A 26,162-nucleotide genomic window follows, 5' to 3' on the forward strand; every position below is an offset into this window, starting at 1 on the left:
ACTTCCCTTTTGTCTTACAGTATCAATGTTTTTTTCCCTTAACGAGCACCGAGCAATCATCGCCATAAATAACATATCTACAATCCTCATATATTTTTACAATGTCATTAATATAGAAAAGAAAGAGAATTGGTCCCAGTATGCTACCCTGTGGAACTCCAAATTCAATAGACCGTAGGTGAGATTTATGCTTATTTAGTTCGACGTATTGATGGCGCGCACTCAAGTAAGATTTAATAAGTTGTAGTGTTTATTTATTTATTTACATATACTGCCATCTTGCATAGCAAGATATTGCAGGAGTGAGTGCATACATATGTCAATCAGTTGAAGAATACATTTGAGTGGCAAAAAGAAAACAAACAATCGAAAAAAAAACAATATCAGGAATAGCTAGTTGATTAATGAACATGATTAGGTAATAGGTTGGCAAATACATCACTTGGTAACTCGCGCAAGGACCCCTCGAGGCCATTCCAAATCACAATTGTATGCGGAAAAAAGGAAAACCTAAAACAATCAATCGTTGCATTCAAAGGAACAATGTTAAGATGATGACTTCTTCTGGTGGGCCGAGAAGAAGGGTTAGTGAAAACAATAGGCGCATTGACATAAGTTTTCCCATGAGCAATTTTATGTAGCAGAACAACACGGTCACAAGTACGTCTATGGGCCAGTGGCTTTAGTAGTAGCTTGCTAGCATGCGATGTCGGTGAGAAATGGCGGTCATAACGATTATATATAAACCTTATGGCCTTTTTCTGAATAGACTCAAGCATGTCTATGTCTTTGGAATGATGTGGCGACCACACTACCGACGCGTATTCAAGTAGAGGCCTTATTAGTGATCTGTATGCCGTTAATTTACATTCTTTAGTTGCATCTCGTAAGGTTCTTTTAAGATAACCCAGTTTTCTCAACGCCTTGTTGGTTATACAGTTAATGTGAGCATGCCATTTTAGATCAGGGGAGAAAGTAACACCAAGGTATTTAAACGTGTGGACGCTTGCAAGCTTGTGCGCTTCATTAAAATATGTAAATTGTAATGGTTGTTTTTTATTCGAAAAAGTCATTGATACGGTTTTCTTAAAATTAAGTGACATTTGCCATGTTCTGCTCCATTCGCAAAAACGGGTTAAGACTTCATTCAGCTCTAACTGATCATGATTACTACTTATACTAGAATAAAGGACACAGTCATCAGCATATAGTCTTATTTTGACAGAAGTGCCCGCGGTTACTTCAACGACATCATTTACATAGACTACAAACAGCAAAGGACCCAAGACAGACCCCTGTGGTACACCGGATGTAACATTGACACGAGATGAGTGAACATTGTTAAATGCAACAAACTGAGTTCTTGTACTTAGGTAGTCCTGTATCCAACCTAGTAATTTATAATCATGAATTATTGCCTTGAGTTTAATGAGAAGCTTTTTATGGCACACTGTGTCAAAAGCTTTACTGTAATCAATAAAAATGGCATCAAGTTGTCCTCTAAGGTTAAGTGTGGATGCAATATCATGGGAGAATTCTAGAAGTTGTGTTACCGTGGAGAATCCGGAACGGAAGCCATGCTGAGCATGCGAAAGAAGATTATGTTCAGATAAGTACTCAATGATATATTTATGAATAATGTGTTCCAATAGTTTACAAGATGTTGATATTAAAGAAATAGGTCTGTAGTTAGATATTTCCTGCTTATTACCGTCTTTGTGAATTGGAACAACTTTAGCACATTTCCAGAGTATTGGAACAGTGGATGATTCTACAGATTTCGAAAAAATTAGGGATAAGTACCGAGAGCTCCATTCAGAATATCGCCGTAAAAACATATCTGGAATATTATCTGGCCCAGTACTTTTCATAGTATCGATCTTGAGTATAAGATTGTGTACACCAGCTGAAGTGATTGCCATACTAGGAAAAGGTGATGACGAAAGAGTAGTGCAAAACGTGGGGGTGCGTCCATCATCACAGGTGAACACTGATTTAAAGTAATTATTGAAAGCTTCAGTAATGCTAAGATTATCTGAGCATGGTTGATTAGCAATTATGAATGAAGGAGAGCTCTCACTTGGTGGACTGATGGTTCGCCAGAACTTTGATGGCTTGTTTTTAATGAAGTATGACAAGGTGCTATTAAAATAGAAACTTTTCGCATTTGACATAGCAGATTTTAAGTTGTTTTTAAGTGTGGTCAATACTGAAGCTTTCATTGGATTGTTTGCATAGGGTTGTTTGCGCAGACGCCTGATGCGACGAATTAGGTGTATAATTTTTTTTTTTTTTTACGTGCCAAAACCACTTTCTGATTATGAGGCACGCCGTAGTGAGGGACTCCGGAAATTTTGACCACCTGGGGTTCTTTAACGTGCACCTAAATCTAAGTACACGGGTGTTTTCGCATTTCGCCCCCATCGAAATGCGGCCGCCGTGGCCGGGATTCGATCCCACGACCCCGTGCTCAGCAGCCTAACACCATAGCCACTGAGCAACCACGGCGGGTATGTATAATTTCACGTGTGTACCAAGGGTGCTTGGGATTGCGCTTTATACACTTGGTTGGAATGTAATCAGTTATACATTGATTGACAATTGAGTAAAAACGGTTCACTAACACGTTAACAGAGGAATGGTTTACGCAACTCGAAAATTCATCAAAAGAGCATGCGAGCAACTCAGTTATGGAGTTGTCATCAGCACGTTCAAAGTTCAATACTGTCTGATGTGAGGGGCGCTTAGGCATAGTTGCTAAATTCAAATAAACAATGACCCCTTTATGGTCCGAGAGGCCTTCAACGATGGTACTATCATAACCATTTTGTCTAAGTTGCTCATTTATGAAAACAAGATCTAAAATTGAGCTTTCTCGGGTTGCGGAATTCACAATTTGCGTCAGATCGAAAGAAATAGACATGTTAATCAAGTAATCACAAATGGCTTTGTGACGGCCACCAGCAGATAGCGTTGGCCAATCTATGCCAGGGGTGTTGAAATCACCAGCAAGTAACATTTTACAACAGTTGGGTTTATGTTTGGTTATATAATCGGTAAGATCGGAAAAGACACTGAGATCTGTGTCAGGGGGTCGATAAACAGCTCCTACAGCCAAAGTGAATCCACAAAGCCTTTTTTTGCACCACACTGATTCGCAGTTAGGAACGTCAGGCAATGCTGTAAACTCAATGTCTTGGTTTACGAAGAGTGCCACACCGCCACCGCGCCGGTCACTTCTATCTCCTGAGGTGCCACGAAACCCATAATGCTCTAATTTATCTAACAATATTGGATGGTTGACTCGATCGAAGGCTTTGCTAAAGTCTAAGAGTATACCCAATGTCATTAACTTATTTTCAAAATTGTTTAATATTTCTTCCTTCTGAGCTAGAAGTGCTGTCTCGGTGGAGCTTCCCTTTCGGAAACCAAATTGGTAGTCCGTTAAGAGGTTATAGTTTCTAGTAAATTTCTCAATGTGAGAATTAATCACTTTCTCGAGTCCCTTAGAGAATACAGGGAAGATTGACACAGGGCGATAATTACCTAAACAATTTCTGTCACCATTCTTGTAGATTACTGAAACTCTTGCTACCTGTATGTTGTTTGGAAAAATCTCCGTTGAAAGAGAGACGTTATATATGTGTGTAAGCGCTGGCGCAATTAAATCTATGACGTATTCGATTGGTTTGATTTCTAGATCATCTACATCACGGCTACGGATATTTTTAGGCTCCTGATATAATGTTGTTACTTCAGCGATGGATGTAGGCAGTAAGTACATTGTGTGGGATAATCTCGGAATATGATTGGCAGCTTCAGGACAGTATGTACTAGTGCCAATTTCAACAAAGAAATTGTTAAAAAGGTTAGCTAGTTCCTTTCCACCAACCTTTTTGTTATGTATAACAAGGTTGTCAATCGTGGCATCCTTAGTGCTCTTGTTTAATACCTCGTTAATTTTCCTCCACACTTTGCCGCTATCATGCCAGCAATTGTTGTCAAATACACGCTTGTAATATTCGCTTTTTGATCTTTTTATATCTTTATTTAACCTATTTCGGAACATTCTAAATTCTTGTAATTTTTCTATGCTACGTGATTTAAGAAAGTTGTCAAAAAGTTTGTTCTTATGCTTAATAAGTTTGATATGTTCATGTGTGATCCATGGTTTACGCAACCTTTTTTGTTTACGGTATGTGCGTAACGGGAAAGAATCGAAATAATGCTTCTTGAAGATTCTTAAAAATGTGTCATAGCACATTTTAAGCACAAATGTGCTTAAAAGCACAAAGAAGCCACCTCATAACACAAAGAAGCGACCTCATAGCACAAAGAAGCCACCTCACCTGATGGAGAACGTCTATTTAAAGTTTACTTTAATGCAACTCGTTTTGAAGCACTCAAATTTCTTGTCCCGCGAAAGCTACAGGACACTCTGTCCCCCGATCTCGCTTTATTCCAGACACTATTCTGAGTTGATGCATAAAATGGGCTATACGGCCTCCATATTTAGGCAAGTGCTGCACCGCATATTTATTGTATGATGCTTGTGTACATGCCATCATTACATGTTCATATTGCATTTCTCAGCACTAGTATATTCGCGAAATGTTTTGTTTGGCTTCTTTTTCACGCGCTATAACGTCATCTCACTCTGCTCTAGAAACCCATATCTCAACCACTGCACACATAACGTCTAATTTATCACCTTTTTTGGATTCGTATTGAATAATGTGAGACTAAATCTGTTCGGCAGCCTTTTGGCGGCGCGTAGCCTTTCATTAGAACTATCTTTCCAAAGACGTCGAACCTATCAATGAAATCAACCATTTCAAGAAGTTTTAGCTAATATTGTCTAGCCAGACATAATTGTACTTTACATTCTTAACCAACTGCTCCCCCCCATTTGTGTATAATTTCAACTAATGTTATAACAGCCCCTGTAGTGAGCGAATAGCAAAATCTCATAGAACATATACAGTTTATTTTTGACTAATTGCCTTTTTGTCCACATGTTTTTATGCGTTACAATAACCACTCTCCTGAATATAACGCTTGACGCTGAGGGTATTATGAGTAATAGAGTATTTTACTGACGTGGTCAATGTGATAAACAATCGGTACTCGTCAAGTCTGGCTTCATTATGATGTCGCCACGGTGTGAAAGCACTTTTCATGTTATGGCTAGCTTGGTGCAAGTTCGGCATCACACGCACTTTTCTGCTTCTGCTCTGTCGTGCAGCGGATTCCGAGGGATTACGTTTCCTTAACATGCTGCCATCCACTGCTGTCAGCATCGGCAAGTGGTAGCCAGCTGTGCTTAGGCGCGAAACCTGGTTTTCGAAGCTTCTGCGTACCAAGTGATGGCAGGATATTAGGCGACCGTTTTTGAGACAAAGAATAATGATGCCTCGCTCAAATAGTTTGCAATGCTCTCATGAAAATGGTAGAAGGACGTCCTTCCCTCCGGGTTCATCAAACCAACCCACAGGACTGTTTCCGAAAACAAGCACGAGATCTAAAAACCTACTGGAGCTATTAGCACGCTCCTCACATCACAAAATAAGGGGTTGGAGGAATTTGCGAAAAAATGAACAAAGAGTAGACATGGCTGAGGCCAAGCATTCATTGTCACATTCTGAACATACTAGATAATCATTGACCCAAATAAAAACTTTTACAACCTATGACCCTTTCAGGCTAGTGCACAGAGTCCAATCGCAGTTGGAGAGTAATAGGTCGCTTAACAGAGGCGCGAGGCAGGATCCAATGCATACGCCTTCTCTCTGTAATAACGTTGAGTCATCCGAAGCAGGCGAACTTCGAAGACAAGAAAATTTTGAAAAGTCAATAAAACTCGTTAGTGGTTAGACCAACTTCATTCTGGAAGCCAACTGTGCCATGTTTTGGAATGGCGCCTTCCCCGCAGTGAAGTAGCACTTTTCGAGGGAACGAGAAAAACAAATCTGTTATGTCTAGAGGGAAGGCAGAGCTCACGTGAGTGTTGTGTTTTAAAAATTATATCACTAGCTCAGAGCTGCTGATTCTAAACGGGTCGTCAAGAGCTAAAACATTGAGCTTCGCTGGTAAAAGCAAGCTACCGATGTCTTCCAGCAGCACTTTTCTGACACAATAACACGGATTGGGCATCCATCTTGGCGTGTTTTCGCAGAAAATAACATTTACAGACATATCTCCTTTATCTTGTGTAAATTCCCACGAAGCGCATCTAGAATAAAGCTCTGACACAGTCTACACATCTCTTTCTGATCTTTTTCAAGGCACACGTCGTCCCGCTTAACAAACGTGAAGTTTACGGCTTCCAACGCCTTAGCATTGTATGTGCCTTCTTCAAGTACAATGAAACCACCCTCTTTATCAGCAGGAACTAAAAATAACGAACCGTTCTTGAGGTAGGCAACTGTACTGTTCAGATCGTTCGTGCTCATTGGTGCAACAGTTCTTTCAAGTAGGTCCGCCCCCTCTGAAATGCAGCAGTCAGCGCCATTGTCAGGAGCTCTGCCACTATTCTTCCTCACCACGGCAAGAAGCTCTGGAGCCGATTTTTATTATCGTTGAACAGCAAATTTCGGTGCTCGGTTGAGAACATTGCTCACGTTCTCCGGAAGGTGGATGTTCCGACTGTGTGAATGAGGCTCCGGGTAACAGGGGGCTTCTTCGGCAGGTCGGCCTGAAGTTGCAGGAAAGTTTACTGCCACAGCCATTCCTTCGTTCTGTCCAAAATTCGAGAGCATTCCACCCATTACATACGGGCTGGGTTCTGTCCCACACCATGGTACACTCGAATGAAGAGGGCCGACTTGTAAACATGGGATTGTCGTAACAGCTCTGACTTCAAAACTCTGGGCACCCTTCATTGTTGACCAAATGAAGGCGTGAATCCATGAAAGAGCATAAGTACTTTATGCGCAAGCGGTCTCTTTCGGGTACTGAATGATATTGAAGGGGAGCGGCAGATGGCGGCGGCCGTAAGTGAGATTAGAATGCCTAAATTGATGTTCATGCATTTCATAGAGCACAAGAACTAGAAATGAAATTCAAGGGAAAAGACTAGTGGACTAGTTGGTATTGCAACTGTGGTAACCATGTGCAATACACATTCAGTTTTTAGTAGAGCTGTGTCTCCGTTACCTTCTGTTGTCGTCGTGCTTTTTTGCGCTTTGCGTCAATAATGATACTTCAGTTTGTTTGTGCAATTGTGTCTACAGATGCCCAATGTAGCACCTCTGGTTTATCTGCATGAACCAATCCAGAAGAGTTTGAGTGTGTGCATTTTGCAAACAGCGAAGCAGGTTTGTCTGGAGGGGGCTAAATGCTTGCTTGAGTACGTGCTTGAGTTTCAGAGACAGCTGGAAGTATCTCGTCCACGGCTTACCCTAAAATAAGGCAATCGATGACGAGTTTCTGGCATTCATCAGCAGGAAATGATGCCGTATCTCCGTGCAACAGTGGTGACTGCTACCTTCAGTTACTATTATCGCGGGGATGAAGCTGTTATGACTGCCATAGACAATATGCTGTCAGTCACTCGTAAGAATACAATGCTAGAGCAACGTTGGGAAGATAGAAGGACAGCACTGACACGAGACTGGGTGCTGCTAATTTTACCGTAACGTGCTGCCCTAGAGCACAAACTGAGACGAAAGGAAGAAAGAGTTAGTTGCCACTGCAGGGGAGGCCGAGATGATGCAAAGGACTCGAAGGTTTCCATGAATACTTTGTTTAGCGCAAAACAATAGACACAAGAAAGACGACAGGACAAGGCGCCTTGTCCTGTCGTCTTTCTTGTGTCTGTTGTTTTGCACTAAACAAAGTATTCATGGATTCCCACCAACGATCTCGCCAACGCATTGTACTCGAACGTTTCCCTGAAGAAATCCCCATCGAATAGCTGCCTGCCCTGAACCAGCTGGGAGCAAAATATTTCCTCTCCCATTCCCATGGCCACATGCGCTTTCCGCCTTTGCGCCCGCTGGAGAAAGGGGGGAGGGGGTAGCCGATGCGATAATCCGTATGCGACAGCGTTGAATCTGCCTCTTCATTGGCTGTCGTCCTGATGGGTGGTCACCGGTGTGTGATGAGGTATTGCCAGGAGGGAGCTGTCATGTTGGCGTGCAGAGAGAAAAGAAGCTGTTCTGGGTTTTGGAAACGAAGCTCAACGAGACGTTTATTGCTAAAGGCTTAACTTCTTTTCTGCTTTTCCTATTCAGCGATGTAAATACGTTTTGCTGAATTGCCAGTAAGCCTAGTGAGTATTGTTCTCCGCTCAACAGAGCTTCTGGTTTCTTCAACCTAAAGCCTCCGCTACTCTACAATATAGAGCGAGGTTCGAGTCATAACTTAGCGTCGCAACAGCATTTCGTCTTTTCACTGTCGTGCTAGCGAGTACCGGACAAAGACGTAGCGCCTAGCGCCACGAAGGGCCGCTTGCCCTGTGCGTGCTGAAAAAGAGTTAGCAATGCTATTACTCAACGTTGCACTACATAAATTTTCGCTAAACGTTCAACCAGTCTGCGGTACTGTCCCCAGCAAGAGCGATGCCGCGTTCCTATCTGTTTCGGGCAAGTAATTTGAGACGTCATAAATTGAAGTCTGGGGGCCTGCACGCTAAAGTTTCTCTATTGAAGAGCCCCTGTTTTCTTTTTAGGAGAACTATTTGTGGTTAAATTGCACTTACCTGTCAACCAATTCACCATTCATGTATCTTTCAAGTAATTGTAGCGTGAACACTGCCACCAATGTGAGCTTTCTCATACTGGTGTATTTTTTACGTCGTATTGCTTTTTAGCGAACGGTCTCACTTCAGCGACAAATGCTTAGAATGTCGTGCTGTTAAAAGGCATACAAAGCAACTTGACTGAAAAAAAACTTGGTCACGTGGTGTTTCTCAGCACGATGTCGAGGGCCCGATTCCCTACCGCTGCGGTTGTACTCAGATAAAGGTAAATGTAAGGACGTTCGTGCACGTTGTTTTCGGTCAAACTTAATCCGGATCCATCCACCACGTTAATTCGCAGAATCCACTCTTGACTTTCGGGAAGGTAAACCCCAAAAATCAAAATTACCCACTGAGCAAACTACTTACGTTGCAAGAAGTAAAGAAATACAGCAATAAGGTACAAATTAAACGTACCAAGGTATTGAACTGAAAAGAAAAAAAAAACAAAACAGAACACCAAATAAACACGATGCATTCTATAAAGGTGTCCGAGATTAGTAAATTTGTAATAGGAAGTAATAATGAAATGGATTACTAGTTGCTTATTACTGGCAATTAGGTATCTTACACTAATATAAAACGACTCTGAATGTAAATGATAAAGACACGAAAATATCACGTTACATTTGCGGGAGGATAGAGCTTCATGATGCCAGAAATCTGACCTACCGCGTTTGCATGTTTTAGAAATTGGATTTGGTATATCTCTGAACTGTTCTGCTAGGCGGAAATATCTTCGTCTTGTAATGCTCTGACTACTAGTGATAATTGCAAAACGAAATGTTGAAGTGTGTCGGTAACTTGCCCCTGCTGTTTACCGGCAAGTTTACCGTAACCTCCAGCGCAACATTTCGCTATACAAAATAGTGTATTTTCTAATCTTTTCTCCCTCTTCTATATGTATATGAATTTGACAGCATAATATATGTGGATCCCATTCTCTGTGGCAATCCATGTAAGCAATGCTTTCTGTGCTGTTCGCGTTGATTGACAACAATCAGCGGTGATAATGACGGCGCACGTTAATTTTTCTTCAACTTTTAGTCCAACGCGAGATCGGTGAGTTGATATCAAACGTTATCTTTAGTGCACCACTGATGCTTGTCTGCATAGCCAACATAGCACAGAAGGGGAGGCGATTGTCTGAGGGGTTGCTGTGCACCATGCTTCATAACCTCTAAGATGCTTGAGCATTGTCATTGCCTCACATAGCTCATTGCATCGGGACCGAAGTACTAAACTTTAATTGAATTATGGACCAGTATGTGCCAAAGCCACAATCGGATTATGAGCCACGCCGTATTGGTGAACTCGAGAATAATTTTGAGAACGTGGTGTCCTGTAACATGTCCCTAAATCTAAATGCGCAAGCGATTTTTTAATTTCGCCCTCGCTGAAATGCGGCTGCTGCGGCAGGGATGAAACTCGTGACCTCGAGCAATGCTATAGCTGCAAACTACCGCGCGAGGCACAGAAGTGTTGATATGGCGTGTAATCGCTTACGTAGGGTCACCCAGAAGCTACGATGCGCTTTAATGCAGCTGTGATTCTGCACGTCCAACGTAAGTTGTCCGCTTGACAAACTTGCATGGCGTTTATTTTTCAGAGGTAGGATAAACATATGGTACAATTCCTTAAAGTTCAATTTATACCTTTTGATCGGAACCGCTGTCGTATCTATAGTAGTGCTGTTTCCTTGCTTTGCCTCGTTAGCGCCCCCTTGTGTGCGAACTGCGAGCGAAGAGTGCCAAGGCATTCACCCCCTCGTTTCGCAATTGCATCGGTTCTATCAATTCAGTGCCTCCTCTCTCCCTCCTCTCTATCATCCTATCTAGCTTCCCTGTGGACTTGCACGTTAGTTGAAAGGTACGCGCTGCAATCTTCCCTACGCTTTTGTGGGGGCTGCGCATAATCACAGCTGTCAAGAGGCTAACTTGTTCACGCCCGGGAAGCTCCTGAAAGAATTGTTCACATTCGACGTGGTGCAAAGGTGTGAACGAGTTTCTCGCATTGCCTTTACTCTCTGCCACGCTGCTGACATGTATGCGAACTCTCTGAACCACCCCCGATGCGGTGTGCTAGGCATCAGCAGCAGCAGTGGGTAAATACTCCCCTCCCTCTGCGAAGGCGCCAATGCCACTGGCCCACTGTCAGTAAGTGTGCTGATTGCGGTCTGAACTTATTTGCCTCAATATATCACTTGAGCTTTCGTCGTCGTCTTCTTCCATAGCTGGCTTCAATGCCCCTCATCATCCTATCATCCTACTGTCCCTCCCTCTGCGAAGGCACTGAAGGAACTGGCCAGCTGCTAGTTGGTGCGATGAATTCCGTTTAAAATTATTTGACTCAATTTATCGCGATATGAAAGCGCGAATGTGTATAACGAAAGTATAACACAAATTAACACGGGTTTATGAATATAAATGGGTGTGAGTAGCTTTCGGAACGATGACCATTGGTCTAGACCATAAATTTGTATCATAGTTGAGAATTCTGTCACTTGTTTGTCTTGTGCTATACAGCCTTGCTGACCATCCACCTGCTCAGGGTGAATGGCTCATAATTTTTCATTTCTGAAATATTTAGAGCAATATTGTGTATTGTTATTTTGCCCTCTCGCAGCACAGCATTGTGGTTCTGTTGAGCACCGATGAAAGTGAAAGGTCGCTTTGGTGACAGAAAATTTTTGGTCCAAGTTATTGGGTCAAGCCAAGCTGATTGATTTAGGCGGATTTCTAGCGCTCGCGTGCCATTAGCGCTTTGTCGCTGGGAATGACTATTCCGTATCGGATGCTGTGGGAATGCTGCGAAGGCTGGTATCATCTTGTTGTGGGTTTCACCGAAAGTTTAGTGATTGTGAAGTTAGTGTTCATCAGTGTGAGTGATTCATTTGTTGATTTATACACTAAACCCGAAGAATCTCCGTGCGAGCATGACACTTTCCTTTGCCCTGTGGTAGTGAGGGTGCCTGTGCATTCCAGGGGAGAAAGCCACATCGAAGCGAATACTGAGACCTGAGGCTGAAGTATGTCACTGGCCAATGTTTCATGGAGAAATCCCCATACCACGACGGAACACCAACGCTACAGACAATATGACAGCTGGTGACCCTCAGGTCGATGGCCCGGTGACGGACGAGCCTGTTAAGTCTCAAAGCGGCAATGGACCGGCTGCTTCCCGAAATACAGCCCACTCATCTGTGCCAGCCAACGCTCGCCGTGTCTATAAAGAAGCTTCTTTCAAAGTGAAAACAACCACCTCATTCTGCAGACATGGTAAGAACCATGAAGTCGAGGCTTCGCTGGTAGCTGGAAGTAGACTGTCATGGAGATTCGAATAATTGAGGCAAGGGGACAGCGCCGAGGACTTCCGTGGAATGTGCGTCGACTTCGGATTCCCTAACTGCCGCGAGGTTTTGTTTTATGCGGTAATGAACGCGCAACCATGGATGAGAAGTTCGGTGCAATGGTGCGATGTGAATTTTGCGAACGACACCGCGAGTCATTGGCTGAGACAAAGTCATCAATTTCCCTACTGCAGACGCTCAGCGAGCACAACTAGCGGATGTCTTTTGTGGAGTGAGTTTATCCTGACGTGTCTTTATGTGTTCCCAGACAGGGGGTGAGCTCAAACATTTAAAGTGATCCTACATGAAGTGGACTTCTATATCTGGAGGCAGTGAAAACCTCAAAAATAAACATTTATTGCTTTGCTCCTACTCTCGGACGTACTCATCCCTGTGCAGGAGGATTTCTGGTCTAAATGCTGCCCCGAACCACCACCATGGCTACGGGTCTCCTAAGTTTGATTAACATCCTGTGCTTCTCTCGCATGATTTTTTTCTGCCACTACCTATGTACTTCAGGTACGTATTGCATCATCATAACTCACCATATTGCAACATTAAATTGTATTCAATTAGTCTATGTTTTTGCATATGAAAGTTATCAGAACTCTCCCCTCCCCTTCTTGGTGTCGATCTATTGTCTGAGCAAAGGTGGAAGCCCTAATTGAACCAGGAAATTCATTCTTTGCAAAAATAGGGCACCGCAGTTCACACTGCTTTTTTAGTGGACAATTGACGATCACTAACATAACAAGTCAGCGAAAAAAGCTCGCCATGTTTTTTTGCGACATGTGCAGACAATAAAGTTACCTGGTTCGTAAATTTTGCCCTTCACTAAACCAAAAAGGTTCCCGCAAATTAGACGAAATACGGGGCGATAGAAGATATGAAAAAAAAAATGATGCAGGAGCTTGACTTCTCTCAGTTGAGTTGTTTGCTATAGATGGTGCTGTGTAATTGAACTGTAGTGACTGTTCGTCACTATGTTGTCCGCGCTTCGCGGAAATTCTGTTTACATGGCCTTGCTTCGCCGCAGGGGTCATTGTTCCTTGCTCTTTCTTGGAACTAGGGTGGCTGCCTCACTGGGGCGCCACCACAGCCACTCGGCAAACCTGCTATTACTCTTGAATAAAGTAAGTCGGCGCTCGGTTGTCAAGCTGCGAGAACATGTATACCTTGCCTTCTCAAAACCAAGCTCCGAACAAGAGGTGGCCCTGGACTTCTACGTTTCATCTCGAACACTTGCCATATTACACTCCTGCTGACAGAGACGATGCCCCGATCAACGTTACTAGACTAGCTTCAGTTTTAAAACTCGGCGCCGTTGCGCGGAACCGCCACCCGCCCGCGCCTTCGTGGCGCTGCAGTCGCGCCCGGCTTCACTTCCTCACTAGCCGGCTACGCGTGCGGGCCGGACTAAGCGCGCGGTGCAGCGTATTGTGTGGTTCGTTGTTGAAGGCGAATTTCAGCAAGCATGTAATCCGCGAAACTGTAGCTTTCACCGAGTTTGTTGAGAATATAAGCAGACGATACCGACGTGCTGCGCACCTGGCTGCATAGGCGGCTATCGGAACGATGTCGACAGTTCGGCGCGCTGCTTTTTCTGTGCCGCCAGCAATGCGACGCTTCGCTCGGCGTGGAACAGAGCGATTCTGTTGTTGTTGTTGTCCTGAGTGGCCGTGGCACATACCCACAGTGGGGGATTGGCCAAGAATCGGGCGGTTTAATTAGGTGCCTAAAATAATAATGATAACAAGGGAGTTAACAATTTGGGCGTGTGAGTTTAAAAGTAAACGTTTTGTGTTTGGAGAAAAAAAGAAATAATCAGATGAAAACCGGGTATAAGATAACAATAATAACAATAATAATAATAATAATAATTAATAAAAGATAAGAAATAAAAGAAAGCTATGGTTGGGAGGGAGAACGATCAATCTAACATGGAAATCGATTAGTTTCAATGAGATAATTTTGGATCGCCAAGCAAACATTTCTGTTGCTGAACCCAACAATGGAGGCTCCAAAAGATAGGATCACAGGCACTGATAAAGTCAGACCAATAGAGCGAAGCGGGATTTCGAGTAGTCGTTTTCTTATAATAGAAAAACGTCTGCAAGACAACAAGAAATGGTCGATTGTCTCCGCTTCGCCACAGAATGAGCATAGTGGTGAGGGGACCAGACCAGACCTGTGGAGGTAGAAGTTCAATGCAGGTATACGGCAGCGCAGCTTCTTGATGGACACTTAAATTTTCCGTGTTCGGCAAAAATCTCTGTTCCAAGGGTGCAGGAGATGTCCGTACTCCACAGAGTTAGTAATTTCGGAGCCTGATACTGACTGTATAATGATACTCCTGCGAAATCTAGCTGCAGTTACATAAGCAGTCAAAGGGCAGCAAGGAAGAATTGGGCCACTTATCGATGCCTTGGCTAGAGAGTCTGCAATTTCATTAATGATTAGTCCTTTATGGCCGGGCACCCAAATCAAACGCACGCTTCTCAAGTAACCAGGTACCAATGATTGAAATGTCCTCATCACGCGAGAATCACTAGAAGCAGCAAGGGGTGAGCACAATGATAAAGAATCAGTAACTATCACGGCTGACGTAATTGATGGTCCTAATTTGCGTAATGCTAGCACCACGGCCATGAATTCGGCTATTCCTTGTGCCGACCGGCACACGCGCTCGTGCCACTGCTCCTACGTTCATCGTCGTCTTCCACAGCTGGCTGCGTTGCCGTTCATCATTCCAGCGTAGAATTTCACTTCTGTCATCGTAATGGCGAGGCCGCGTTTACGGTGGGAGGGGCCATTGCTTAAGGCAGTATGAGCCACTCATTCTCTTACGTAACGGATAGATTTAATTTCTGAAGAAACTTAATTTTGAATAATCGCAAATCGGGTGAAAGCAGCTAATCACGCCTCCGAGCAAACTCGAGACATCGAACGCAAGCGACAACGGCTGACTACGGGCATATCGTCAGTGACGTCGTTCTCTCCGTCGCAGCCGATTGTGTGTGTTACCGCATAATTCAGAAATACTTTAATGAATCCTCTAGATTAACCCAGTGATAAACACGGGCCGCACGTTTCAGCTTCGCTGGTTAACCATCTTCACGGAGTGGAAGAGCAGATGATATTTTTGTGTGTGTGTGTGTGGCTTCTGTGTTCAAAGACTGACCTCATCTTTCTTTTTGTTGCGCTTCTTTGGCGTGGCGAGAAGCCTCGGTGGGGGTGAAGATCATCCTAATCACACACTTTGGCCAAATGTTCAGGCTTCTGAGCCTAAACTGCGGGAAACGTTAAGACGGCAGGAAAAAACACTGCTTCCGCGCTTCGCTGTATGCGTTTCTTTCTTTCGTGCAGTTTACCCTTATTACAGTATGAACCAACTGGCCCGATAAATCTTATTGCTGTAGGTGGATACCGCTTTCTCATGGTATCACTAATTCGGACAAGGGAGAACGCCAGCGAGCGTGAAACACGCGCAAACTGCCCGTCCGCACGGGCTGAAGGCTGCGGCGAGGCGTCTGCAGTGGAGCCCGATGGAACGGCGCTGCCATCTGGCGGCTGTCACAGAAGTGGCGACACCGGCTGTAAGCGCGCGGGCGGAGAGTTTTACAACTGAAGCTAGTTTAGTAACGTTGGCCCCGATTACGTCTACTGTCATCTCGCAGAGCATCAGCATTCTAGCTTTTGGCCCGAGAATCCCCGAGTTTGCTTTATGCAAGTTGAGGCCAGTTTTCAAGTCCGGCGCATCACTTCACAGACAGCAAAGTACCTGCACGTCGTCAGCGTGCTACCCTCCTACATTGCTGATGCCATAGAAGACTTGATAGTGGGCACGCTTTCGCCCAGCGCGTGCGAAAACCTGCAACGCATGTTCCTGCAGAGTCTCGAGCCATCGCGACAGAGTAGGCTCCAACAGCTCCTCTACGAGAAACTCGGCAACCAACGAAAGTCAAAAATGCCGCACCAGTTGCGTCAGTTATGGTTGAAGCACTCGGTAAACAAGAGCAAACTTCCAATTTTGCCCCAGCTTCTCTTGCAAGGCTTCCTACAGTTCACACGGATGGTCCCGCCGGCTTCCGACGAGGTGAGCCTTGATCGGCTAGCTGCACTCGCTCATGACACTCTCGTCATGATACTGCTCGTCTTCGGCACAGCCTACTATCACTGCTCTGAGAGTCTCAGCAATAGGAGACCACCACTGGCACCTGGACTAAACAGTCGACCGCCTTGCCATTGCACTGGACAAGCTGACGACTGGCGGGAACAGTGACGCGCTATCGCTCGGCTTCACAATCACGCACTGCACGAAGAATCTTGCCGTGGTGGTTGTGCTGGTACCATCGCCACTTTCGCGAAAAAACAAGTTGCTTGAATGAGCCCTGTTCGTGGACAGAAAACACAACGACCAGTCGCTAACGGTGGAGTGCGACATCTGCCCTCGAGTGAGCCACCTATTCTTCGTAGTCAACCGCATCACCGGCACCCGCCTCTTCATCGACACTGGAGTCGAGCTGCCTGTCTTTGCCATCATGGCAGCAGATTACCATCGTGGCAAGCCCACACTAACCCTACACGCCATCGTGTGGTATGGGCTCCGGTCGAGAATGCTAGACATGGGACTCCTGCGCTTGCGCAGATGGGGCTTGTGACCGCAGACGTCAGCTTTGCGATACTAGCAGTGGGCTTCCTCAGGCATTCACACTCACATCTCACAACACACTCACAACACTCACATCTTGGTCGAAAGACCAAGATGTGAGTGTTCGCGATCGGAGCATAAAGAATAACGTCAAATCCCTCTATATACTTGGCCTGCAGTCGAACCTCTCATTATCTGGCATCCGTAAGTTTCGGCTGGTTCAAACGTACGACAAGATACTTGCTGAGTACCCACAACTCACGAAGCCCCGAAACGATGCAATGCCCGCAAAACACAAGTTGACGGATCATACCACTACTACCAGCTCACTTGTCGCCGCCCGGCCATTGAGCCTTGCTGGGCAGAAGTTGGACGTCACCCACGATTAGTTCGAACACATGCTTCACCTCAGGATTTAGTGCTAGAGAACATTGCACTACAATTTGGCTTGCAAGGCTGCGGCAGGCGATGTTCCTTGTTAGTTCGGGTGGTCGTTGCTCTCAGAACCGAAGTTTGACAAAAATGGAACATTCTGAGATTCGCTGCTCCTTCATCCATCGATAAAATCAGCCTCAGACGCAGTGAAATCGCGAGGTCTGCGATATTCCGAAGAGCACGCACCTCCCTCGGAGGCAGCCATTTTTGTTTTCTATTTTGACGATCGTGAAATTTCGGAGAGCTTTGAAAACCACCGCCTTATAGGAAAAAATTATGCTGAACAGAAAACAAAATTGTACTTTTTCCCCTTCAAGTGCGAAAGGACAGTGTGTCCACGAACGGTGCGGAAGTTCTCGAAAGCGGCGTTTCAAACTATCGACGGCCAGTTAACAATGCTGAATAGGCCCGGTAGGAAAATATCAATATATCGCTCGAGGGAGCAGCCACTCACTGCCCCTGCTACTGAAAAGATATTCGTTGAATAGGGATTTACGCAAAGCACAATCCCGCATTACCTTGTGCACAGAGGGAAGAGCAATGGAGGCTTCATCAACACAGCCTAATTCGTGGCACAGGAGTTCCAAAGTGAAGAGCGCAGGGCATTCTCGCGCGTTGTGAGGTGAATTGGTTATATAAGTTGACAGCAGTTCTTCCAATTTACCTGGTAATACGGAAACACGAAACTAATCTTGTGTGATCATTCTCTTGAACCTATGCTTGTAAAATCTTGCTGCAGGGTTTCTAATTAAAAAGTACAATATACTCACTAGTTTAATAAGCTAACAAACTGCTGTGGTAATCCATACGAAGTCAAGTAATGTAACATAAAGACTTGTATATTTTTTGCATTCATTCAAACTGAAGAATGACAAATAAATAACACGCAGTGCGGATTGGTACAGATACCGCTATAAGGTTTGAAGTGCATGCAACATCAACGTTTTTAGTGCTTTCGCTCTACATTTGTGCATCCAGGCTAGTCACAGAGACAGATTTCAAACAGTGATCTAAAATTCTTATTTCTCCTCTTTTTGCTTTTTATTCTGTATTGCCATACTATAATATGGGGCCAACATCTGCCACATATTCTAAATGTTAGTGTACAACGCGGCATAAGAATATCCGAACTGAACGGAACACTTACCACACTTTGTACCCTTGAAGTCAGTGTTGTTGCTGTCGAACAAACATAACATTATCTGTGCTTCGCTGGTGCAGTTTGCAGCTGCAATGCACACCCTTTTTTGTTGTTCTCGTGCTGGAAGAGAACATAACATTACACTTAAAAAACCTTGTTTCATAGCCGTAAATGTTTATGTCCAAAATGCAATTATTCGAGTAAGCTGTTGGGAAATCTGCAAAATAAACAATGTCTCACGTGAGAAAATATTTTTTTTATTGTCTCCTTATTTACCCGGCGCACTTACATCAGTGATATTGAAAACTGAACATCGCAACTTAAAAAGCCAAAAGCATATCTACCCAAATACGTGGTGAACAGTAAAGGCTATGTCTACTAGGCTAGGTAAGCAAGTTACAGAGAAGCTACGCTGCTTAGCTCGACCTCAATGGTTCGATCCCGGCCATGGCGACTGCATTTTGATCGGGAAGCAATTCAAATGCTCTATTTAGGTTTCAGGCATAATGGGAGATAAAAAAATAGTGGTCATACTTATTCTGCATTCCTATGCCACATCATGGCTTATAATCAGACTGTGGTTTTGGCACCTATACCCACCGATCATAATTATTTATATCTCGCCTAATGGTGGTTTATGAAGTTTGTTGAAGTTGTAGCAGTGCATCTTGTCTGCTACCCTTCACTTTGTGCGTGCTGCAACTTCGCCATAACTGTAAGCGTACATAAAAAATGAATCAGCTGAAGCCAACTGCATTGCTGAATATTGTATTTATTAGGATGATGCACACATCCCGCAGCACCATTACCATTGCTAAGTTGTCTAAGCACGCGTAAACATTCTCCTACCAGCTCAGCTCCATGCAGTGCTGGATCATTATCACTCTGATGAAACTTGATGTGACTTGTCAACCCTCACCGGTAGCTATTAGGTTATCGAACATGATCTGATTCTTATCTACTATTATCGGTCCTTATCAACATGGATTTTCAGCTAAGTTGTTGCAAAACCACAACCACAAGAATTGCTGAGATGGGTATGCAATGTTTTATTGATAGTTCAGAACCTTGTTTGAATGCACTGTTTTCTTCACTTTGCTGGGCTTTTGTAGCCTCTGCTTTACGTGGTTATGAACCAACGTTTGGGGCGCGTGAACCATTGCATTCGTTTTACGTTACGGGTGGCCAAATATTTTCCTGAGTAGGCACAGCAATGCTCACAGATTTAAAAACTTGTGAATTGCCGTGAATACAGCTTTTTAGAGTTAATTAGTAGAGGCTCAGTTCCCCAGTGGGATTTATGTCCGCCTTCTGCGCCATCAAAATCCTCAAGTGCTCGCAAAACTATCGCCAAGACGCGCGCGCAATTGAGCACTGCTTTCAGGGGGGTTCAAATCCCACTCCAAAGCCGAACAGGTAATACGCACTCGCATCTCCTCCCAATATTTCGTCACTTTCCACACGTAAATCTTGTGAATCCGGGCCTCTTTTTGTGATGGCCTGACCCGTGAAGTTGCTTGCTATGAGTAGACACCATTCTTACGTCTGTGAGTGAGCTTTCGACCAATTTACGGCCCGTTTTGTCATCACATGCGACGAGTTCGGCCACGGTGGTAGGCCTCACCATGGGACGGCACTTATCTAGCGTTCCGGTGACGCGCCGGGCGCGTTGCCCCACTCCAGCGACATTAGATCGGCCATCGAAGGAGAAGACATGGACCCTGAGAATTGCAACTAGATCGCCGGCTGGAAAATTATTGCGCCCAGGGCCAGTGAGGCCATCAAGGGGGTGCGTTTTACCGACGATACAACCACTGCGGGGACACCACCACCACAGGTAAGCAATGGCAAAGCTTCTACCAATAGAAAAAGCATTGTTAGAGAGAGTGAAAGGCCTCCAGTACTTGCGAACAATATTAAGATCATCATCAGGATCCGTGGACGATCTAATATTGCCAAATTGGGCATCACACGAGTGCTGATGCGATAACAACGCTGGCTTGCCTTGAGGCCGCCAAGCGAGCGAATAATATAATATGCCCTAACTTGTAACGGAACATAGTTGGGGTCAGCACGCCACTCGTAGAGAATGCAATCAAGTATGCCACTATCAGAGACATTATCATCAATGACCACACTATTCAGTTGCCGCATACAGGGCGGCACCGCACGAGACCTGTAAAGGCGCTATTAGAAACATCCCGTTCATCGAGAACCGAGCCTCACTCAACCGCAACATTGTTAATGCGCATAATCCTCTGGCCCTGGCAGCCAAACGAATTAAAGAGACCTATACGGTCGGCATTTCTTTCGACGGCTGTAAAGTTCCAAACTACATAATATATGGCAAGGGCCTCATAAGGTGCGCGCTATACCGCAAGCAGATAGACAACTGCTATGCCTGCGGACGACTGGGACATCGAGCGAATGTCAGCTCATCACCAGATGAGCCCACCTGCTAGGGCTGTTGAACACCATATTCCACAGAAGCACATGACTGCACCCCACGATTGTCCCTATGCGAAGAGGAACATATCACGGCTTGCACGGAATGCCGGCAATGCTTCCAACTTCCCTAAGTCGTTAGAAAACGTATAATTGAGGAGAGAGCAACGCTTACCTCCAATCAAGGGATCAAAGAGCACATTCAGGCTGAACGAGCAACATTCATCGAGCAACATCCGAGCAACATCGAGCTCGCCCTATCTCTACCGAGCAGGAGGAAGGTAGCCCGCGCAATATTTAGACCAAGAAACAGATCCAAGGACCATTGAGGAAGGTCACACAGCCAACCTAGGGGACTGCGGAGCTGATCCCGAGGACCCAACAAGGACAAGCACGGGACAAGGACCCAATTCAACGTGCGGGCCGGACCAACGGACCACACGGCCACGTGGCGGCCAGCCGGGATGGGGAGCCGGAGCTACCTGGCTCCAGCGACTTCAATCACAACGAACGAAACAGGTAGGTTCGGCGGCGCCACCAGATCCTAATAACAATTCTGACACAATAAAAAGACTAGAACACAGCAACCTGGAACTCAGGAAAAATGGTTGGTAACCTAATGGATGAAATTAAGCGACTTCGAGCTTCTCTTGCCGCACCAGGCAAATAAAACAACTCAGAAATTGAAACAATGGACATACTGTTAGTCGAACCAGCATCAAACCCAGCTAAGAGTTAAGCAGCTCGGCCACACAGTACACCAAGTTAGCCGAACCGAGCACAGATAACACAGAGACATTAAACAAATTATTTCAAAGCTTCAACGCACTCATGCAAGGTCAGAATAAAATAATACCGCAAATAACACATCCACGCCACAGTCACTCACCTAGACCTAAGGGTGCACTCCATGGAAACGAACAACCGATCAATACAAGTCTCGCATTATCAGAATACTGTGGTACCAAAATGATTGCCCACAAGCGCTCTACGTACGGTTCAATCTTTGGCATCTGACGGCACACACACTCAACAACGTGGCCAATCACTTTAAAGCTTTATAATCTGCCAAGGGAACTGCAGGGGATATACAGGCAAAAAGCGCCCTTACAGGAACATATTCACGCCACAGGTGATGCACCACATGTAATTCCCATACAGGAAATCAATAGGGCTAACCCTACACTCACAGGATATAGGGTCATAGCAGAAACCTGTGCTCGTAACGTGATAGCTACGATAATCAATAGCAAACTAACCCACATGCAACACGACCTCAACGTACCCCGTGGTACTGTGGAACATATCATGGCCGAAATAATTCCTAGGAACCGCCAGACTAAAAGCTATTTCTTTGCTGAAATGTACTGCAGCTCCAATGAACACGCACAGATTTAATTTATTCATGAAAAAAGCATGTAGCAAATCAGGTGATAATCCGCTTGTATTCGCCGGAGATTTTAATGCTCTCGGCAGCACCTGGGGCTATAAATATGGCACAACTAAGCGCAAGCATCTGTGGCAAAACGCAACCGAACTAGATCTCACCCTTGCGACAGACCCTGAATTCCCTACCAGAACAGGCACCTCTACATGCTGGGACCCGACGCCTGACCTGTTCTTTGTCAGGAACGCCACTGAATTCTGGTGGCGTAATCTCCTCGAGGATATAGACAGTGACCACTGCATAAACGAATTAACTTTCCATTAGCCACACGAGTCGCTAGAGTTCACACTTCTGTGGATTGGGCAAATTTCAAGAAATTAGAGAAAATTGGTTCAGAGACCAACTCACATCCACGCAAGAACAATGGGTGAAACAGATCAACGTTGATAACAAAGCTGGCACCTCGGAAGTAGAGACACACCTGCCAATGGACAGCATAGACAGCCACTTAGTCCACATGCTCGAGGCCAACAGTCACTCACATTCAGCGGGGAATGACAGCGTTTTAACCGCACGTTAAGAAAGAAATATTTGAAGTTTACCAAGCAAGTAGGGGGATACTGATCTAAGCTTTCGAGGCAGCAAACGGACGATGTCCGCAACGCCACAGATGGACAGATGCGAAACAATGGCGCCTGGAACCTGTTTAAACACCTTGTAGACAGCACTAGCACCAAATCTAGCCAGCATCGCGCCATAGATAAAGCAAGCCACGTGGCGCTAAAAATTCCACTCCCACAGACCTCATTGACAATCATCATCATCATTATTATCATCATCATCAGCCTGGCTACGCCCACTGCAGGGCAAAAGCCTCTCCCATACTCCTTCAACTACCCCAGTTATGTGCCAATTGTGGCCATGTTGTCCCTGCAAACTTGTTCATCTTATCGGCCAACCTAACTTTCCGGCGTCCCATGCTATGTTTTCCTTCTCTTGAAATCCAGTCCGTAACCCTTAATGACCATCGGTTCTTGCCTTCTCATTACATGACCTGCCCACGCCCCCCTTCGCCCATTTCGGTTTCTTGATTTCAACTAAGATGTCATTGCCTCACGTTTGTTCTCTCACCCAATCTGCTCTCGTTTTATCCCTTAACGTTAAACTCATCATTCCTTCTATAGCTCGTTGCATCGTCCTCAGTTTAAGTAGAACCTTTTTCGTAAGCCTCCAGGTTTCTGCCCCATAGGTGAGTACTGATAAGACACAGCTGTTGTACACTTTTGTCTACAGGGAGCATGGCAACCTGCTGTTCATGATCTGAGAATGCCTCTCAAACGCGCCCCAGTTTATTCTTATTATTCTTAATATTTTTGACTTTGACATTGTCAAGTAGGTGAGCAAATATATATCGCTGGCTCGCGCTAACTGCAACGGCTTATACCCTACCTACGTTGGCGCGGACAGCCCGGAACTAGACTGAGAGTTTCAGGTAGAGGAAATTCGTACTGCCCTTCACAACTACAGTAGTAAATCAGTCCCTGGCCCCGATGTCTTCATCAATAAAACACTTAAGTATCTAGACACAGAATCAATCGAGTATCTCACAAAACGAATCAACTCAATGCAGAAGCAGGGCAACATCCCCCCCCCACACACACACGGTCGGAAAATATCCACCACCGTCCTAATACCCAAGCACAGAGAAACCCCTGGCCTAGATAATGTAAGACCAATCTCACTCACCTCGTGTGTTGGTAAGGCCGCCGAGCGTGCCATTTTCAACTGCCTTACCAAACACCTAGAAAACAGTGGCAATGTACCCACACGCTATGATTAATTTCCGGGCAGGGCTATCCGTGCAGGATGCTATGGTGCTGATCAGGCATCAGATCATCGGAAACTCCAGAGACCTGAAAGCTATCCTAAGACTCGACCTAGAGCGGGCTTTCAACAACCTGTCACACGAATACATTCTCAGTACCATCTCCAACCTGAACCTGGGCGCCATATGACACGCATAGGTCACCTCATTCCTTCCCGACAGGACAGAAACGCTTAAGGTTAGCCGACTAACGTCGCAGCTGCTAGCGCTAGGCAACAAATGGACACCACAAGGGTCCGTTATCTCCCCTACCCTCTTCAACCTAGCCCTAATAGACTTAGGCAGAAAGCTCAGTGCCATGGAAGGCATGAAGTACGCAATCTATGCTGACGATGTCACTGTAGAGTGTACTGGTGGCAGCGATTGCCACATTGAATATGCATTACAATATACTCGTCTTACGATCGATGATTACTTTGAGCCCACGGGACTCAAATGCTATCAAACGAAGTGAGAATTTCTCCTTCATGCGCCAATGAGAACTGGACCAAACCAATGGACTGGCTATACGCCAAAGACCGCCACATCAAACTTCGCACTAAAGGTGGAGGAATGATTCCCATAGTAGACTAAATCAAAATTCTAGGTATGACAATTGAAGCCAATGGCGCCAATACCAAGGCGATGAACAAACTTATCACAGAGACAGACTATGCCATGAGGCTAATCAAAAAAGTCGCTAATAGACAACAAGGTCTCTAAGAGGACCTTGTTGTCTATTAGTGACTTTCTTGATTAACTCAGGCTCGTAGATGTTTCGCCTTATGCCATTTCACATATGGGGTGGCGATGCACAAATGTTAGCCCTCTGAAAAAGCAACGCTACATATCCAACTGAGAAAAACCACCAAACAGGCACTGGGTGTCCCGAGCTGCACTACCGCGGAACGCTTAATGCAGCTTGGCACATATAACACACTCGAGGAGATAGCTTAGGCACAGGAAAGAGCTCAGTTGGCTAGACTGGCGGGTACCAGGTCAGGCCGTGCACTGCTCCAGGAGTTCGGCTTCGATGAACATAAAATCAACTGACTACACAGATACATCCCGTTAGACACGAGTAAACGCTTCGAAGTCGAACCGCGACCATGCAATATGAATCCGGACAGCAAGGCAGAATGACGACTAACCCGAAGGGCTAGTCTTCTCCACAAAATTCATAAACCAAAGCAGAGAGCTTGTTTTGCTGTTGCAGCAAGACACACAGACAGAAACGCTTTCACAGTAGCTCTCCTGGACAACACGGACGAGACAGTTAACTCAGACACGGTTATCACAAACAACCCAGAGATGGTCGAGCACACAGCCGCCGTTAACGGATCCCCGGAGACCACACATATACTGTCATTCTCCGAGCTTTTTACAAAGGAGTAACTTCGCAGCAAGCTTTACCTCTCGTATCAAACAGCAAAATCAACTTCCATTCAATATTCTGGTTCACTGCACACCTTGGAAACATCGAGAAGGCTCCCTGAGTGTCAACGAGAGGGCCTATAAGGGCGAGCGAGAACTAAGTCTCCGCAATGCCGCCCTCACGGGTCTTGACAGGGACAGAGAGAACAGGGATGCCCCACTCACATATAATGAGCTCACTGAACACTTCTACCTCAGCTGAAAAGAATTTGCCACACCACGTGCCACTGTCAAGTAACCACAAGCACTCACCTTGCGAACACTCCAAACCAATACATACCCGACACCCAAACGCCTACGCTATACATGGCGGAACGATTCCCCTATTCGCAGCGCGCGAACTGTAATGAATCACAACCTCAAACATATGTACTGGCCGTGTCACTGAACCACGAATGCCGATTACACTTAGCACTTGGCCATGTTCAAGGGAAACTTAAAGATATCATGAGTGAACAAACCAAGAGGCACCCTATTTGGTGTACCTTGCTGTTCGGTGAATTTAATTGCCCTAGAATTAATTGGACGTATGGATACGATCATGGCTACACATATTTCCATTGTACTGAGGAATACCCTAGCATGACCACCAACATTTGGATAGACGATTGTTGTGTGGCTGCTGAGATCTGTGTGTATCTTAACAAGTCTTGATAATGGCAGGGGCTCAACTGACGTGCGAGGCTTAGTAGGCGAATCGGAATAAACCTGGAGGT

Source organism: Dermacentor albipictus, chromosome 9 (genome assembly GCF_038994185.2).
Source record: "Dermacentor albipictus isolate Rhodes 1998 colony chromosome 9, USDA_Dalb.pri_finalv2, whole genome shotgun sequence".
Classification (NCBI taxonomy): Eukaryota; Metazoa; Arthropoda; class Arachnida; order Ixodida; family Ixodidae; genus Dermacentor; species Dermacentor albipictus.